Source organism: Aegilops tauschii, chromosome 6 (genome assembly GCF_002575655.3).
Source record: "Aegilops tauschii subsp. strangulata cultivar AL8/78 chromosome 6, Aet v6.0, whole genome shotgun sequence".
NCBI classification, from domain to species: Eukaryota; Viridiplantae; Streptophyta; class Magnoliopsida; order Poales; family Poaceae; genus Aegilops; species Aegilops tauschii.
The window spans coordinates 323,650,860-323,662,059 of record NC_053040.3 but is presented as its reverse complement, the minus strand read 5'-3'; the positions used below and the strand labels follow the sequence as shown (position 1 = coordinate 323,662,059).

General features: G+C 42.3%; 2 long non-coding RNA genes across 2 annotated transcripts; one reads left to right on the top strand and one right to left on the bottom strand.

Annotated features, from left to right (window-relative positions):
- Positions 1 to 1,519: 1,519 nt before the first annotated feature.
- On the top strand, positions 1,520 to 3,060 carry LOC109784002 (uncharacterized). Its single transcript, XR_002237794.4, has 2 exons — positions 1,520 to 2,029; positions 2,593 to 3,060. It is a non-coding gene; the product is annotated as an uncharacterized lncRNA (long non-coding RNA).
- A 6,187-nt stretch (positions 3,061 to 9,247) lies between these two features.
- On the bottom strand, positions 9,248 to 10,803 carry LOC120966489 (uncharacterized). The gene is made up of 2 exons (XR_005760251.3): positions 9,740 to 10,803; positions 9,248 to 9,626 (listed from the first exon to the last, which is right to left on the bottom strand). It is a non-coding gene; the product is annotated as an uncharacterized lncRNA (long non-coding RNA).
- Positions 10,804 to 11,200: the final 397 nt, after the last annotated feature.

Here is an 11,200-nt window from a genome sequence, read left to right as displayed (position 1 = left end):
CGCCACCGAGAGAGAGGAGGAGAGGTTCTCCCCCTTGTGCTTCCTCCTCCATGGCCTCCCCCATAGATGGGGAGAGGTTCTCCCTCTGGTCCTTGGCCTTCATGGCGATGATGGCCCCTCCGGGATCCTCCTCCATGGCCTCCGATGATGATGGCCCCCTCTGGTAGGGTGCCAGGGAGGGCCTAGATTGTTTTCTCGTGGCTACAGAGGCTTGCGGCGGTGGAACTTCCGATCTAGGTTATTTTCTGAAGGTTTCTATATTTATAGGAGAGGATGGCGTCGAGAACAAGTCAAGGGGGTCCCCGAGGCGGCCACGAGATAGGGGGGCGTGCCCTAGGGGGGTGGGCGCGGCCCCCACCCTCATGGGGCCCACGGGACTCCCCTCCGGTAGATTTTTGTTCCAGTATTTTTTATATTTTCCAAAAAAATTCTCCGTTGATTTTCATCGCATTCCGAGAACTTTTATTTCTGCACAAAAACAACACCACGGTAGTTCTGCTGAAAACAGCGTCAGTCCGGGTTAGTTCTAATCAAATCATACCAAAATCATATAAAACTATTGTAAACATGGCATGAATACTTCATAAATTATAGATACGTTGGAGACGTATCACGCACGGGAGGGAGGGCGTCGTTGCGTTGGAAGCAGAGGAGGCTGCCTCCGACGTGTATCCAGGGGGAGGGAGGTCGTCGCCGTCACTGTGGATCCAGGGGAGGGAGGCCTCCGTCGCCGCCATGGTTCCAGGGGGAGGCTGCCGTCGCGGCTGTGGATCCAGGGGAGGTAGGCACCGTCACGGACGGGGACAGGGGAACGGCGGATGAAAGCGCGTCAGGAACGAGACGATTGGCGGCGGAGGCGCATTGGTCAGGGGTGGGCGGCGGTGCCCTGGGGCAGCTGGCGGCGGCAAAGATGGGGATCGGGGGAGAGTGAGATGCGCGGGAGGTGGGGGGTGGACGGCCGTGGGCGTTTTTCTTTTCTTTCGTCCGGGTTCAGGAAGTTCGGGAGGGGTCCATCGAGCCATTATAGGGCGGATCGTGATCGAAATAACTATTCTAATCCTGAGATTAGAATAGTGTTGTCCTATATATATATAGGTAAAATTGTGTCTATCATAGCTTGCCACAGAACTAGTTAAGGCTTGCTAAACATTTAACGGTTTAAAAGTAAGTAAAAAATATGAAATAAATATGGGAGCATCACTCTAATGTAATAAGATGATCCAACGGTGTGATTGTGAAAATATGCATTTATGTGTCCTCAGCGAAAAAAACAAGCATTTCAGCTCACTGCAGGATCAATACATATTGAAACATTTGTTCTTTTAACTAGTTCTGTGGCAAGCTATTGTAAAAAATCATACTCATATATATATATATATATATATATATATATATATATATATATATATATATATATATATATATATATATATACTTGCACTATTCTAATCCCGAAATTAGAATAACTATTTGGATCACAACGCCTTTATATACACGCACGCAGGTCCTCCCGAACTCCAGAACTGGCAGAGGAAAAAAAAGGCCCGCCCGCACCCACCACTTCCTTCCCGATCCCCATCCTCCCCGTCCCGATCCAGCACCGTCCCCCTGCCCCCACCCCAACCAACGCCCGCACCTCCCGCCGCCGGCCACCCGGCCCCGGTCCGCCGCCCCCCGACCACGACGCGCCGGCCACCCCAACCAGCGCGTCCTGCCGTCGGCCACCCCGTCCCGATCCAGCGCCGTCCCCCTGCCCCCACCCCAACCGACGCCCGCATCTCCCGCCGCCGGCCACCCCAACCCAGCCCGTCCCGCCGTCGGCCAACCTGGCCCCGTCGCCGCAACCGCCCCCCCCCCCCCCCCCCCCCCCCCCCCCGACCCGCCGGATGTCGCAACCCGCCAGATCCGACGGATGCTCACGCGTGGGGGAGCGGTGCTGCTCCGGCGAGCTCCTTCCCCCTCGAGCACGGCGCGTCGTCGACAGCCTCCATCCTCTTCTTCCCTCTTCCATCAGCCGAGCACAACTCCGGTGAGCTTGTCGACCAGCGAGTCCTACTATCTCTGATGCTACTGTTGTTCACCATCGCGTGGTTGTAGAGCGTCAATGGCAGATCGAGTAAAATTGTCATGGCAGGTCAAGTAATAATGGCAGCGAGAACACAGCTACCAATGGCTAGAAATGCATGGTGAGAATTGAAAATCTGAGCGTAAGAGGATTTTCGCAGCACATGTTCTGTGTTAGCTGGAATCTCTGGGTGAACTAACAAAGGTTTACTTTGTGAAAATTCTAAAAGTGGTGTTTGGATGAGATCTGAAGTTCAAGTTGTTGGCTAGCTGAAGATCCATGAACAGGCAAACGCCTGTAGTGAACACAAGGTTCTCGAGGATAGGCCTCCGAGCTGTGCTCTAAACTTTTCATTCCTCAAACGCACGCCTGTAGTGAACATCTTGTTCCGCTGCTGTTATACTGTATCTAGATCAAGCGTTGATAACTCCCCCTGTCCAGTTCTGTATTTTTTCTAAGTAATTTTGATGTCTGAAGTTCAGCTATATGTGCAGGTGCAAAAAACTAATGTTTTCCGTTGGTTTCAGTTTCACAGGTCCTTCAGAAAATGGGAAAAGTGGGTTTTCTTCCATGTTTATCTACAAAATGTTTCAATGCCTCTGTTTATAGGAGGCACGGAGATGTTTCCTGGACGGATGTGCAATCTGGTTTAAATGGGCGATGGCACAAAATTAGGCTCTTAGGAGTCGGAATGGCGCTCTTAGATGCCCATTTGATTTCAGTGGAGCTGGTGCTTGTGTGTTCAGATGAAGACATGAATTGTGTGAGGGATTAGAAAAGAAAATTGTGGCAGAGATAATGCCATAGGCGTGGGTAAGTCGTGATGTGAGGAGATGCATACACATGTGTATACATTCCAATTCTACACTCATATGTACTCCTACTTTTTTTTGAGACAAAAATGTGCTCCTGCTAAGACAGAGAAACTACATGTATTTCTGTATTTATGCTTATCAAATCACTGAAAAAACCAGCCCTATTGAGTGCTCCATGTACATCAGTACAATGTGTGCAAAGCTGAAAAATACTAGATAGGATTACCTACGTTGGAAGCAATTTCAGTCTATCTTCCAATTCAACGGTCTTAGTCTGACCGAGATGTTGTAGGCAGAGGTCATAGCATGGCTGCAGTTAACTACAAAAACATTCGGAAGCATTATAGAGTAGAGAAAAACAATACGATCGAGAAGTTCCACTTTACGTGTGCGATAGTTCGAAGGCGGACATCCGAGGAGTTCAAATTATTTTGGGAAAGCAGGACATCCGAGGAGTTCAATTTTTTTGGGGAAAGCAGAAAGTGTAACGCCATTTGTTCCTTGGGTGAATATACTTGTGTTTGTATGTGAAGTAATTTTTTATTCCTTGACTAAGAACATTATGTCCCCGGTGTGAATATATTTTTATTCCTATGCGAAGTACCTTGTTGTTCCTGGATAAAGAGCATTTTGTTCGCATATGCTCCCTGTTTGTAAAGAAATGAAGTTCAAAAACAAGAAAACGAGAAGTTCGGACTGTTCAACTTTTACAAAAAAACTCAGATATTTTTCCCGTTACTATATGAAGAAAACGAAGAAGTTCAAATTAAAATAGCAGAAAATTTCAATGTTTATATACCAAGAAGAAAACATTTCTCACCCAGAAAAATGTACTTTGGAAGTTCAAAATTAATAAATTGCAGAGTTCAAAAAATTAGAAAACAAAAAAGAGACACAAATATGTCTGGACAAAAAATATTACCATGTATTTCCCTTTTTCAATAGAAACCCAAGAATGGCCAAACAAAAAAAACAAAGCACCTCAACACAAATTTATAAAAAGAATTTTCTCCATTAACAAAATCCTAGAAGATCAAATCCAAAAACGGAGCCACTCGATGTTTATTAAAAAACTAGAACTGCCATTACTAAAAGAAATAAAACAAAGAATTCCAAATTAAAAAAGGAGTAGTTCAATGTTTATACAAAATTTAGATTTTCCTCATTATTAAAAGACCGAATAATTGAAGTTCAACAACAAAAAAACAGGAAGTTCCAATTTAAAAAATAGTGCAGTTAAATATTCATAAAAAAATCATTTTCACTGTTTCTAAATAAAAAACTATAAGTTCAAATTTAAATAACGGACCAGTTCAAATATTTGTTACAAAACTAGGATTTACGTGTTACCAAAAAGATAGATCAAGAAGTCCAAACTACAAAATTAGAGCACTTCCATATTTACAAGAAAATATAGATTTTCAATGTTACCAAATAAATAAAATCAAGAAGTTCTAGTTAAAAAACGGAAGTAGTTCGATGTTTACGGAAAACCCAAAATTATTTATGTTTCTAGGAAGAATAAAAGTATGAAGTTCAATTTAAAAGAAATGTTGATGGTTATTCAAAAAACTCAGATTTTTTTGTTACTAAAGTGAAATAGAGAGAAGTTCAAATTGACAACAGACGAAAGTTCACGTACCGCATGGTGTGTGTTTCATATGAGAAAATAGGAGTAAAAAGGCGAAGTCCAAAAATTTTGTTGATAGAAGTTCAAGTGCACAAACCAAGAAAATTCAAAAAGTTCCTCTTGTTCAACAAGTTTCCACAACGGAAGCTCAAATTAAAATAACAAACAAAATTAGAAAATTTAATTAGTAAATGGATTTCCCCATTTCTAAAAGAAACCTAGAAGTTCAAATTAAATTAATGGAGCGGTTCAATGTTTATTGAAAAGTCGGATTCTAACCGTTAATAGAAAAATAAAACCAACGTGAGGTTTGAATTAAAATAACATGCAAGTTTGGAGTTTATTAAGACCTAAGATTTACATGTTCGAAAAACAAAAAAAAAACCAATGCCATTTTGGCATTTTGAAAACCAACTCATAAAAATGAAAAATATTTCTTGCTAGAAGTTCAATTGCTCGACGAGGGAACGTTGGAAATTGCTACCCACTTTATTCACACATAATTCTCTCTCCCGTGCATGGTTCAGAATTTATATTGCGAGATGTCCGAACACCAATTACATGTTTTAAAAGGGCAAAAAATGACGTCCGACCTTCGATTGTGTGTAATTCGACGTATGCACAAAAATGTGACAGAAGTTCATAGTGAAAACAACGATAAGTTCAAGTACTGCAAGAAATGCATTTCAGGTGAGAATAAAAGTATAAAAAATAAAAGCTTAAAAGGTTTGTTGAAAGAAGTTCAACCGCTCTATCCGGGGAATTTCAAAAATTCTTGCGAGAAAGATTCATCTTGTATTTCCATGTTCGATTTTTCTGTATAAAAGTTGAATACAATTCTTTACTAAAAAATATAAAAAGGTGAAGTTCAAATTGAAATAATAGAGAAGTTCGGAGTTTATTAAAACCTAGGATTTACCTGTTCAAAAAATAAAAAAACACAATGCCATTTTTTGCAATTTTAAAAACAACTCATAAACGAAAAAAATAGTTGCTAAAAGTTCAAGTGCTCGGCGAGGAAAAGTTCAAAAAATTCTTGTGAGAGAGCTTCACCGTGTATTTAGATGTCCAAAATACATAAAAAATATGTTGTTTTTTGTGTTTTAAAATAATTCTCTCGAACCAGAGAGAAGTTCAAAGTGATAACAACCAGAAGTTCACGTACTACATGGCGTGTATTTCATATAAGAAAAATATAATAAAGTGAAACAGAGTGAAGTTCAAACAGACATGCCCCAGAAGTTCAACTACTTCACGCAGTGCAAAAACCAGCACGTCAAAAAACAACACGTCAAAAAATAGAGTGAAGCTCAAACAAACATGCCCGAGAAGTTCAACTACTTCACGCAGTGCATTTCCATTCGCGATGAAGGAAGAAATCATGATCTCATCATTTTTCTAATTTACTTCAAAACAGCAGGAATATCATTTGTGTAAGTTCAAGTCCTCGGTCAGAGAAAGTTAAAAAAATATTGTGAGAGAGGTTTGTACAAAAAGAATATCATTTGTGGATGAGAAAATTACAAACGAAAATATGTCACCGAAGTTCAACGTCGGACGTCATTGCGTGTTTCAACGTCGAAATTTTAAAACCAACTCGAAAATATGCACAAAAACGCACTAAATGAATTTCAGATGAAAAACTTTTAAAATCGTCGCGGGTATGAAAAAATGATCAACACAGGAAAATTGCGTGTTTACAGCACCTTTCCATCGGTATATCACTTGCTCAATTCCGGTGAGTGGATGGAGAGCTACGAGCAGTGGATGGAGAGCTACGAGAAAAAAAAAGCACGTGAAAAACAGAGTGAACTTCAAGTAAACATGCCGAGAAGTTCAAGTTCTTCACACGGTGCATTTTTTGAAGAATCTGTTTCGCGATAAAGGCAGAACGGATGATCCCGCCGTTTTCGAAATTACTTAAAAACGGCTAGGAATCAGAGAAAACCATCAATACAAAAAAGTTTTGCATTTTCCATAGCTTTTCAACGGTATATTATTTGCCCCATTCCGATAAAAACTGTAAAAATTACAGCGGAAATACGTTTTTAGCCATTTTCAAAATTGACATAAAACCATAACGAATTGAGAGAAACAATATATACCAAAAAGTTTCGCATTTCCCCAAGCATTCCAACGCCGTATCGTTTGTTGCATTCGGACGTATGGTTAAAAAACTAGCTCGAAAATACGAATTCGGTGGAACTTGTACCGTTTTCTAAATTACTTGTAAACTGTTCAAAATTAGAAAAAACTTTCAACATGAGAAAGTAGCGCATTTTCATATCACTTGCCTCAATTGGATTGGCCGTTTAGAAATGACATCGAAAATACGAACTCGGCTGTTCGGTTTATGAAATTTTACGATTTTCCAAATTACTTTTTAACCATAGGGAATTAGAGAAAAGTTTCAACATGTCGAAGGAGCGGTTTTATAGAAGCTTTCCAACACCATATTATTTGCCTCATTCCGATAAAAGGTTTAGAAATGCGATCGAAAAGACGAATCACGTTTTTTGTATGAAGAAAAAACGGTTTTCAAAACTGCTCTTAAACCGCTTTCATTTTGCTAGAAATTTAACTTTGGTCATGATACTGCTGTCCATAGCTTTCCAACGGTATATCGCAAGCCCGATTTGGGCAATGTTGGCGGAAGTTCAACCTAGCACTAGGAGAAGTTCAGGTCGAACAACTCAGGCAGTAACATTGCAAAAAAATGCAATTTGATCACGACTCGAGAACAAAATTCGCCAATGAGCGAGATTCCTATTTAAAACCGGTATTTAGTTGCTAAAAAACGTTTCTAGATTACACTAACATCATACAGAACACGACTAATCAGAATAATTCGCGGGGGAAGCCACGGTTGCGAAGATAGCCCGAAGGTCGGGTTCGTACAGAGGGAAGTTCAGGCGCGTTACTCAGGCAGTTCAGATTGTGATCAAAATATTATTCTGATCCCGTGATCAGAATAGTGTTTATGTATATATATATATATATATATGAAAAAAATCCTACTCCTATATATAAACCTTAGCCGGTCTATTCTGCTAATATTAGCAGAATAGTTTTTCTGCTAACACTTATGAACTGCACGCTCAACGTGAGGGCACTGCAGTTTCTGTACCAAAGTACTGCAACACAGAGACTAGTGAACTTCGTGTCGGAAAAAACTGCAAGCGTTATTTTTCGCTACTGTTTTCGCTCTAGTATTTTAACCGTTTATCCGAACGACGCGTGTAATATACCGTTGAGAAGCTATGTATTAGGCGCAACTTCGCCATATTGAACACTTTCAAAAATTGTGCGGCACACGAAGAATGTCAGCGAGCGTTTTTTCGCGTTTTCTTCTAAACCGCTCGTCGGAACGAAGCAAATGATACACCTTTGTAAGATATCGTCGAGGCACATCTTTTTCATATGTATTATTTTCTCTAATTCGTTACGGTTTAAGAGCAGTTTTAAATTAACTAAATCACGGAATTCCGTTTTTTGAATTTTTTAATATTTTTGGTACTGTTTTCGCTCTAGTTTTTAAACCGTTCGTCGAAACAAGGCGTGTGATACGCCATTTGAAAGCTATGGGCGAGGCGAAACTTTCATATATAGAAATGTTTTCCAGATTCCTTACAGTTTGAAGTTAATTTTGAAAATCATGGGACGGACGACGAGTGGCAGCGGGCGTTTTTTCGTGAAAATTTTAAAACCGCTCGCCGAAATGATGCAAATGATACACCATTGGATAGATATCGATGAGGCACAACTTTTTCATGTAGAACACTCTCTCTAATGCCTTACGGTTTAAGAGCAGTTTCGAAATTACCGAAATGCGGATACTCTGTTTTTCGCGAGACCAAAATCGACGCATGTACTGCATCGGTCAGAAGAACGCACTGCTTCAGACTGAAAAGCGCACTACATCAGACAGGCAAGAGAACTGCATAGTTTTTAAAATGCATATTGTTTTAAATGGAGTGTACTGAAAAGTCTTTCGTAGTGGACTTTTTTGAAGACCAAAGTGCACCGCATTTGCATGTTTTTCAAATGCATTTTGTTTTTAAATGGAGTGTATTCATAGTGAACCTTTAGTAAGACCAAAGCGCACTACATTGGCATGTTTTTTTAAATGCATTTTGTTCTAAATGGATTCCACTGAAAAGTCCTTCGTAGTGGACTTTTCTAGACCAAAGTGCACTGCATTTGCATGAAATGCATTTCGTTTTAAATGGGGTCTATTGAAAAGTCCTTGGTAGTGGACTTTTGTTCTAAATGAAGTGTACTGAAAAGTCCTTCGTACAGGACTCCTTTTAGACCAAAGTGCACCGCATTTTTATATTTTCTTAAATGTATTTAATTTTAAATGGAGTGTACTGAAAACCCATCCATAGTGTACTTTTTGTAAGACCAAAGTGCACTGCATTTGCATGTTTTTTAAATGCATTTTGTTCTAAATGGAGTGTACTGAAGAAGGATTCCTTCGTAGTGGACCTTTTTTTAGACCAAAGTGCACTGCATTTACATGTTTTCTTAAATGTATTTTATTTTAAATGGGGTGTGCTGAAAAGTCCTTCGTAGTGGACTTTTTGTAAGACCAAAGTGCACTTCATTTGCATGTTTTTTTAAATGCATTTTTGTTCTAAATGGAGTGTATCGAAGAAGGATTCCTTCATAGTGGACTTTTTTTAGACCAAAGTGCACCGCATGGTCGAAAAGAATGAACCACAACACCACGCGATATGAACAATATATTTTAAACAAAATCATGCATGTGTTCACCATACTGAACTGCATGTTTCTATATGTATTTTTTCTAAGTGTTCTGCACTGCAGGGTCAAGAGTAGTAAAATCGCACAATTTTTCTTAGCTATTTTTCTAATGTGTTCTGCACTACATGGTCTAGAGAGACACAACAACAATGAACAGCATATGCACACGGCAAGCAACTCCTCTCGCCCACTCCTCGGCCATCACAAAGCAGAGAAAGATGGCCAACCATAAAACTGAACTTCTCAATACGCACATACATTTTCTTTCAAAGGCAGCATTTGAAACTGCACCAAACAAAAAACTTCATCGTGGGTGCGGTCAATTTCTTTGTTTTATGTATCTCCTTCCCTGCAAAAACAAGAAAATTAAATCTGCATAGATCAGCGAGGGGACTGCATGTTGTCACTGGCCAACAGGACTGAAGAACAAAAAAAAATCAATTGCCCGTCCACGACATCCACCTGGCCGTGGATGAACCACACCAGGGCGCGCGACACACTGCTCGCGGGATCCGGGTGCACTGCACTTCACATCCAGGCGCACAGCAAAAATCTAAAACACGAAAGGTCAAACTACTAACGAAAAGATCATATACAAATAACTAAAGAAAGAAACATAGCGAACTGCTTGGCAATGATGCAACAGTTCGCGGGAGAGGAGGCAAGCCGACTGCTCCAGCGACGACCTTGAATTGCTCATACCGGAGAGGAGGAACAGGGAGCACACTGTTCATCGACGATGTTGACTACACAGAGAGTCGGACGCCACAGTTGCTCAGCTCTAGGTGTGATATAGATCCAGCCCAAGAGAGTGGAGATAGAGGTCAGAGGACAGGGGAGCGTGGCGGCCGGGGCTCGTCCCCACCTGCGCTGGATGCGAGGGTAGCAGGGGTGCCCGGACGTGTGGAGGAAGAAGGAGGCGTCGGTGGTGAGCACGGAGGGCGTCGGCGTACTGCAAGCCGCCATCGGTCGAGCCGCATGCCGTCCTGGGCCGAGCTGCAGGTACCGGAGGAAGCCAGATTGGCGAAGATCTTCGCCTCCGGCCGCTCCCACCGGGACTCCATCCTTGCCCGCGCCCCGCCCTCACCCAGGATGGAGAGGCCGATGGCCGCGCCAGGTAGCGCTGGGGGGAGCAGGGAGGGCCCGCGGTGGTTGGAGGCGGTCAAGCATCATCGGCATCGATCCGGGGTGGTTGCTGGTCGGGGACGGCGGTGCTGTGCGAATCCGCGTATGGGGGCGGGTTGCGGCGCCGGGGGCCGTCGAGGATCTGGGGTGGTCTAGCATCTCGGGGTGGGGCGCGCCGTGCGCGGAGGTGGGGAAGGTGGGGCGATGTCTCGGGTGGTGTGCGGCGCACCGGAGAAGGTGAGGCGCGTCGGGCCGGTTTGGAGCTGGTGCTCGGTGGTGGGGGCGGAGTGCTGGTGCTCGAGGTTGAGGCGGCGGGGCATGGGAGGTAGCTGGCGGGGCCACACGGGGAGGTGGCGGGGCGCGCTGGTTGGGAGGTGGGACGACTCGGTGTTGAAGAGGGTGGGTAGGCGTGGGGTGGTTGGGGTGGGAGGGATAAGGTTGGACAGGGGTGGGTTTATTTTTTTCAGTCTGCAGTTCGGTGGGTTCGGGTCGCGGGGTTTGTTTAGGTGTTAGCAGAATAAGCCAAGTGTTATTAGAATAAAAGTCTTAAGGGTGTTATTAGAATAGACCTATATATATACTACCGGGTGTAGTTACACCCACTTCTCATATACTACCATGTGATAGTATATAATCTACTTTATTATTTTTAGTATGCTCATATATTATATCTAAGATACTCCAAAGTGAGTTATATGAAAAAAATTGCAAATGAGCTCATAGTTTTATTGTTTTTGTGAAATACGTACATATTTATACGCGAAATGGAGTATGCACAAAATATGGTACATACTACCA